Raw genomic sequence first — 7,907 nt, 5'->3', positions numbered from 1 at the left:
GCTTCACCCAGCCTAGCTGTTCAGAGAGACTGGTCTGTGCTGGGCGTTGGCTCAGCTCCAGGGCCCCTGCCCTCCAAGAGGAAAAGGTGTCGAGTGTGGTAAGTTCTCAGCCTAGAGGGAGAGGCTCTTCAGACCGGTGAGTTGTGACAAGGGAGCCTAAGGGACCCGCTCCAGCCAGCCGGGAGCACAGCAGGGGCCGCAGCCCGGAGGGGACCCACATGCCTGTCTGAGAAAAGACGTCTTTGCATTTATGTCATGTGGGCAGACAGATGGCATGGGTCCAGCAGAGTGTGTGTGTGTTGGCTGGGAAATCAGACCCTCCTGTAGGCCTTGAGGAGCCCGGCAGGCCCCTCCCCAGGTGACCAGCACCCCAAAGACGCCTGTTCTCCCTGGATCTCAGGAGGCAGGCTGGGCTCTTGGCTGCTTCTCTCCTGACCTCGTTAAGCTTGCCTTGACCTCTCTAATCACTTTGGTCAACCCAGTCACGATGAATGACCTAATAACGATGAGTAGTCATACTTAATCCAGAGCATCAGTTAAGCAGAAATGCCTGTATGTGTGTGTGTGTGTGTGTGCACCCATACACTTCTGTTTGTGGCCTAGGAGGCAAACATTTTAGAAAGAGAAATGCCAGCAGATAGATAATAATGCGATATGATATAGTGTACTAAGCCAAAAATGTTTTTTCTTTCTTACAAATGTGGTTTTCTTCACAATCCTTCAGACTAAAAGTGCAGCTGCCTATGGGGAAGGACCAGAGTCACATCTCCGCTTCCCCCTTCAGCCCCCTTTACCAGCCCCCTCTCCGCAGCTCACCCTCACTGATGCTCAGAAGAGGAACATCCTTCTAGGGAGAACAGTCGGACCCAGAAAATTCACCAACCAAAAGGGGAATTGACTTGGGTGGGAATGGGGGAGCTTAACGGCTGCTCTTTGAGAAATGTCAGGAAACAAGAACAGTACCAGGAGACAGGTTCCAGACAGATGGCCAATTTGGAAAAGGTGGATTCCAGACAAAGGTCACAGACCCCAGAAAGAGCCCCGCACTTACTCCTGCTTGGTGACACGGTGTCTGTGCAGTGACCGTGACGGGTGCTCACGGGAAGCCCGTGCACCCGGAATCCAAGTTCCCAGTGCAGGACCTGAGCTGGTTTCTGAGAGCCTCTGGAGGAGAGCCGTGGGATGGATAAGTGGGTGGAGATGCGCCAGAGCCATCGTCACCTGGAGGAGGCTTGCCTGACTCCCACTCCCGCTTGTGCTGGAGGGACTCCCGCGTGACTCCCGAGAGCCTTGGCACAAGGATGTGAAAGTCGTGTCCCTCGGGCTGCTCCCTCTACCCCAAGCCTGAGCCAGCCCCTCGGGGCTGCTGCCCACCCTCCTCCTGCTCAGCCTTATGCCCTGGCTGAGGGGTGTGCCTCCTGAGCGTCCCTTGTATCAGCCCCTCGTGCTCCGTGTCTCTGCCCTGCCTGGGTCAGAGGTCACGGCTTCTCACCTTGCTCTCTGGACACCCTTCCCCCGGCCTCCAGTCCTAGTCTCCAGACCTCCTCCACCTGCTTGCCCTGTCCTGCTCCAGCTTAAATGCTTCAGTAGCTCCCAGTAGCCTTTGAGATAAAGTTCAAACTCCCTAATTTAGCACAGGAGGCCTGGCCTGCCTCCAGCCACTCCCTGCCAGGCACCCTGCCTTCCTGCCAGGCGGAGCCACCTGTGGTTCTCACAGTGACCCACACCTTGTGGCCCCGTGTGGTGCTGTCAGATCGGACTGCATTTTGACTCCTTTTCCAAAGCTTAAGACAGCATCCTGAGTGGAAGCCGCCAAGGCTCACAAAGAGGCAGGGTGTGTGCCCCCAGCAAACCGAGGTCAGCCCAACAATCATGGGAGATGGGCCATTCAGCATAAGCGTAAACTTCTCTGCCCCTCGTCTGGTAAATAAAAATCACAAACCTTCCTCTTGTCTTGGTATTAAAATACTTCTCATATTTTAAAAAATCATTCAGTTTTTTAATACAAGAACCACAAGATAGTTACAAATATATGCATAGACCTGGAGCAAAAGAGAAAAAAAGGCTACCTCCTCCAGGCAGCCTTCCCTGACCACCTTGATGGACATAGCTGCCTCCAAGATAACCAAACCCTTGGTTCCCAACACCCCACAGTAACCAGATGGTCTGACCTGACTTCCCCAAGGTTCTGAGCTTCTAGGGCAGGGACGGGAGGTCACCTGACTGTGGTCCTCCATTCCCCAGCACAGAGAAATAAAATCCTCGCTTTGTCGAAGGAATAAATGGAGCTCACTTAGGACCTATGTTCATATACCTCATGAAATCCTTATGGACAAGCCAGGAAGTTAATGCGGGATAGGTCTGCCTGGGCTGGCTGTATTGAGGAGTCTGGTTCAAGGACCCTTGATGGGAAAAAATAAACCCAGGTCAGACAAAAGACTGGACTCGCATGAGCCATGGGGGACGGTGACTGCTAAAGAGGGCAGGGCAAGCACAGGTGAGGGGCGCGGGACCCTGGAACTCCTGGCAGATGTGCAGGCTGCAGATTTAGAGATGATTACCCACCCAGAGAAGGGCCGAGGGTGCACAGACGCCTTCACAGCAGGGCTGCGTTCCTCCCAGGTGGCTGCGAAAGCCAAATAACGATGGCATCTTCAGTGTCAGAAAAGCCCTAGGCACCGACAGCAGACAGCAGCTAGTTGGCTGGAAATGTGGTGAGGGTTTCCCACTCGGTTGTGAATAGTTGTTGGAAAATGTGCGGTTGACAGGGAGAACTAAAGGCCATGACACCGTCAGCCCCTCTTCTCCTGGCCTGACCCGGTTCAGTCGTCCCCACCCCAGAGATGGAGTGACTCCCCAGCCCAAGGGTCACCCCCAGGGCACCCTCGACCCTGTGCCCCTCTGCTAGGGCAGGCACGCCCGCCCCTCAGCTTCTCCTGAACCCCGGCCAGGCCCACTTGCCCCACCCTGCTGGGCCACGCTTGGAGTATAAGGCAGACTCCCAGGTGGGCTGACCCCTGCCTGGCCACAGCCGATAGCTGCCCGCCATCAATAGCACAGTGTCCCCAGCACACAAAGAGCCTTACTCAGGCTCCGTGGAGTGGCTGTGAAAATCACCGAGGTGCAATTCCAACCTCAGAATTACTCAGCAGCCCTTTCCTGCGTCACTGGTTCCTTTTTGGATTCCGTGAGGGGCCCATCCTAACCTTGCCCTTGATTCTCAGGCCCCCTCTTCCCTTCCATGCACCCCCTTCTCCACTCTCCAGGCCCAGTCACCTGGCCTCTTCCTCCACAGAGCCAATAAACATCACTGGGCATGAAATAAGGCGCCCCTTTCCCCTCACCCCTCCTTCTGTATCTTTGCCCACCTCACCTCCTCCCCAGGGTCTTCAGGGCAGGAGCTGGGGGTGGGGGAGTGCCCACCCCTTGCCCCTCTCTGTGCCGTTGATCCTGGCCCCAGTGGTTCATCAACTGTCTGTGAAACACAGGCTTCTCTCTTTCTGCCTCCAGACATGGTCCAGCCTCTCCTTCCTAATAAAAGACTTCTTCAGTCCTGCCTCCTCCTCTTACCCATAGCCAGACCCCTTTTATTTTATTCTATTTATTTAATTATTGAAAAATGTAATGCATTCATTCCTATGACATTTGATGTACAAATACGGTCCTTCCCATCCTTGCCCTCTTCCCTACTCCTGATCCCTTTACTCTTGGCAGTTTCCTCGTTATTCTTCTAGGAGAGTTAACTTTTACATGAGACAATCTTCATATAATTCTTCCTCCTTTAAACAAATGAGACATAATTCACATGCCATGAATTTCACTCTTTGAAGTTATATAATTAAGTGGGTTTTTTTTTTAAAGCATATTCACAAGTTTTACAACCATCACCCTGTCTAATTCGAGAGTATTTTGATCACCCCAGAAAGAAATGCTGTACCCATCGGCCGTCACAACCCACTCTCTCCTCTGAGGCCCTGACAGCCATCAGTCTCCTTTCCACCTTTGACTTTACCTCTCCTGGATGTTTCATATACATGGAATCACATAATATGTGGCCTTTTGTCTCTGGCTTGTCTCACTTTAGCATAATGGTGTCAAGGTTCATCTATGTTGTAGCACGTTTCAGTAGTTTATTCCTTTTTATGGCTAAGTAATGTTCAACTGTATGTACACAGCACCTTTTTGTTTTTCCACTGATCAGTTGGTAGACATTTGTTTCCACTTCCTGGTTATAATGGATAATGCTACTGTGAACATTTGTGTATATTTTTGTTTGTTTCAGTTCTTGTGGCTATACATCTGGGAGTGGAGTTGCTGGATCATATGGTAATTCCACATGTCATTTCTTTTTTTTTTTTCCCACATGTCATTTCTTGAGGAACAGTCATCCTGTTTTCCACAGCAACTGCACCATTCTACATTCTGCCAGCCAAGTATGAGGGCTCTGATTTCTTCTTGTCCTTGCCAGCACCTGTTACTTATGGGTGGTCATAACAGTCGTGGTGGTATAACTCTTCTAGTGGGTGTGAACAAGTATCTCATAGTGGTTTTGATTTGTATTTCCCCGAGGACAACTGAAGTCAAGCATCCTTCATGTGCTCTTCATTCGAGTATCTTCTTTGCAGAAATGTCTGCTTAGATCCTTTGACCATTTTTAAAATTGGACCATTTGTCTTTTCGTTGTTGAATTGAAATGAGTTCTTTATATACTCTGGAAGTAGTCCCATGTCAGATTTATGGTTTACAGAATTTTCCTCGTGTTCTATAGATTGTTTTTTCACTTTCTTGATGGTGTCCTTTGAGGCACAATTTTGATGAAGTCTTGTTTGCCTGTCTTTTCTTTTGTTGCTTATGCTACTGGTATAACCACTGCCAAATCCAAGGTTATGAAGATTTACCTCTGTGTTTTCTTTTAAGAGGTTCATAGCTTTAGCTCTTAAATTTAGGTTGATTCAGTTTGAGTTATTATTTGTATATGACACGAAGTAAGGGTACACAGCTTTATTCTTTTGCACATGGATATCCAGGTTCCTAGAACCATTTGTATGGTATGTAGAGAATATTCAAGACCAGAGCTACTGAATGATCTTGGTATCCTTGTCAAAAACAACTGGTCATAAATGTGTGGGTTTGCTGCTAGACTGTCGCTTCTGTTTCAGTGACCTCTGTGTACGTCTGTCCTTGTGCCCACTACCCAACAGGCTTGATGACTGTAGCCTTGTACTAAGTTTTATAATTAGGAATTGTGACTCCTCCAACCTTGGTCTTTTTCCGTTTTGTTTTAGCTATTCTGGATTCCTTGCATTTTTCCATGTGAATTTTTGGGTCAGCTTGTGAATTTCTTAAAAAAAAAAAAAAAAAAAAGCAGCTTTTGAGTAGGATTTAGGTAGGGATTGCATTGAATCTGTAGATTCATTTGAGGAATACTGCTAATTTCATATGGAGAAGGCAATGGCACCCCACTCCAGTACTCTTGCCTGGAAAATCCCATGGACGGAAGAGCCTGGTAGGCTGCAGTCCATGGGGTCGCGAAGAGTCGGACATGACTGAGCGACTTCACTTTCACTTTTCACTTTCATGCATTGGAGAAGGAAATGGCAACCCACTCCAGTGTTCTTGCCTGGAGAATCCCAGGGATGGGGGAGCCTGGTGGGCTGCCGTCTATGGGGTCGCACAGAGTCAGACATGATTAAAGCGACTTAGCAGCAGCTAATTTCATAATATGCGGTCTTCTAATCCATGAACGTGGATATCATTCTGTTTATTTAGGTCTCTAATGTCTTTCAGTAATATCTCATGGTTTTAGTATATCTTCCTCCTCTCTGTTAAGCCTGCACCCGCCTGGCTTTAGGCTGAGTTGTCTGCACTTGCTTTTCCGTGTCCCCTCCATCGCTTGCCCCTCGGCCCACTGCCGTCAGATGTCTGCACCACCACCCCGTGGACACAACTCTGATGCAGGTCCTCAGTGACCCCGGAGCTGACTGTCCAGGGGAGCACCTTCCTTCTGGAAAGAAGTCTTCTTCCCATGGACCTCTGAGATCACTTGCCACTGTGGAGCAACCGTTTATTAAAACACCTTCTCACATAGCTTTCACAATGCCCTCTCCTTGTTCTGTCCCCCTCACTGACTCTTCTCTCACCCCTCCTCTACCCCTTCCTCCGCCAGCCCCATAGATATTGGGGTTCTGTCCTTGACCATCATCTCTTCTGCAAGAATGCATTCCTCTCAGGTGAACGCATTGACCCCCCCAAGGGCTCAGTCCTACTTTTACCTTGGAGCCTCCTAAACCTCTTCCTCCAGCCCTGCCCTCTCTGGACCCAGGGGCCTTGAGACCTCCCCTCCCCAGTCTCTTCTGGGCAACCCGGCCTCCTCTCGTGTTTCTGAGTTCAGTTAGCGATCACATTCAAGACAGAAACAAACCTCAGGGTCACTGTGTTTGACTGTCCCCTCTTGCCCTCACTTCCCAAATCTCACCCATCATCACATCCTTTGGTTTCTGCCCCCTCAGTATTCTAAAGGCACATCTAGAGCCGCATAGAGCAGACTTCTGCCTTCAGCCTTGACTCCGTGCCTGGGGGAGCAGAGTGGGAATGCAGCCACCTACCCACAGTATCGGAAGCAGGAATGCCACATGGCGGATGCAGGCTGCAGGCTCAGAGGAGGGGGAAGGGAGGCGGGTGCACACTGAGCTGTAACGGATGGAGGTCAGCAGAGGAGGAGGGAAGACTGCGCCCGAGCCCGAGCGTGGGGTTCAGGAGCAAGTCAGTCCTAGGTGAGGAAGGAGGGAGGGCGCAGGAGGGCAGAGGGAAGCTGGCCGGTGTGGCTGGGGGGCTGGCTGTGGTCAGACACAGCGAGGCTGTAATTCATCCTTATTATGCCCCTGTGACTCTGGATGCTGCACTCAGCACCGAAGCCTCAGCTTCCTTACCCGACACCTGGGGTATGGTGAGGATCACCCCCGATCACGCTTGTGCAAATCCTCCATAAACAGTAAGGAGGCCGGACAGGCATAAGGCAGCCCAAGGCCAGAAAGGGAAGCAGGTGAAGGTCACAAGGACCAGGTGCAAGGGCTCAGGCTTCACTGTTCAGGTGTGGTGAGGATATTAGGTGCGAACTCTCAATTCCAGCAGACAGAAACCAAAAGAGAAGAGATTGGCTGTTGTCATGGGTGGCTCTGTCTGCAGCAGAGCTGGGCCCTGTGGGGACCCAGGAAGATGCCTGTGTCTCTCTGGGTTTTCCTGTTTCTCTCTCCCCATCCCCCACCCACTGCATCTCTCACCTCCACTTCCCTCTTGGCACTGGGGAGCCTGTGGCCACCACAGCCTCACTTCTCTCAGGCCCCAAGACCCAGAGCCTCCCTGCTGGCTTTCACAGCAAAGCTTTGACTTCGGTCAGGTGGGTCACTGCCCATCCCAGAACCAATCAGGCAGGTGGGTGGTGTTCTTTGATTGGCCAACAGCAGCCTGCCCTCCTCCTGTGTTGGGGTGGGAGCCAAGTGGTGGGGTGGGTTTGGGAGGGAAGGTTCCCAGGGGCCAGGCTGTGGGCCAACATAACCTCTCCCCCTGCAGGGTGTCTTGGGGCTTCTGAATAGAGTTGATTAATCCTCCTGTGAAGGTCCGGGAGGGATGAGGAGGGCAGACCTGGGCAGTGGCCAAGGGGGCCTGTCTCATAGAGGAAGGCCCAGGCACCCCGTAGTTCCCAAGCTGTTCTTGCCTCTCCACAGAGCCTCTGTCTTCAAGCTCACAGGAGTCCTGAGAAGTAGGGAGGGCTGACGTGGCTGTGACCGAGGTCAGGGTGAGCAGCTTTCCCAGCATCCAGGGGAGTAACGGTCCTGGACTCGCAAACCATTAGGCTGTCCTCCAGGGAGAGATCTGTATGGGAAACACACAGCAGCAGCTTCTGGGGC

At 51.4% G+C, this 7,907-nt stretch overlaps 1 long non-coding RNA gene across 1 annotated transcript; it reads right to left on the bottom strand.

The window, feature by feature from the left end:
- Positions 1 to 3,811: 3,811 nt before the first annotated feature.
- LOC129637328 (uncharacterized) lies at positions 3,812 to 7,415 on the bottom strand. Its single transcript, XR_008707434.1, has 2 exons — positions 7,281 to 7,415; positions 3,812 to 5,341 (listed from the first exon to the last, which is right to left on the bottom strand). It is a non-coding gene; the product is annotated as an uncharacterized LOC129637328 (long non-coding RNA).
- Positions 7,416 to 7,907: the final 492 nt, after the last annotated feature.

This window comes from Bubalus kerabau, chromosome 23 (genome assembly GCF_029407905.1).
Source record: "Bubalus kerabau isolate K-KA32 ecotype Philippines breed swamp buffalo chromosome 23, PCC_UOA_SB_1v2, whole genome shotgun sequence".
Lineage (NCBI taxonomy): Eukaryota > Metazoa > Chordata > Mammalia > Artiodactyla > Bovidae > Bubalus > Bubalus kerabau.
The sequence above is the reverse complement of the archived record's forward strand: the minus strand, read 5'-3'. Positions and strand labels throughout refer to the sequence as shown.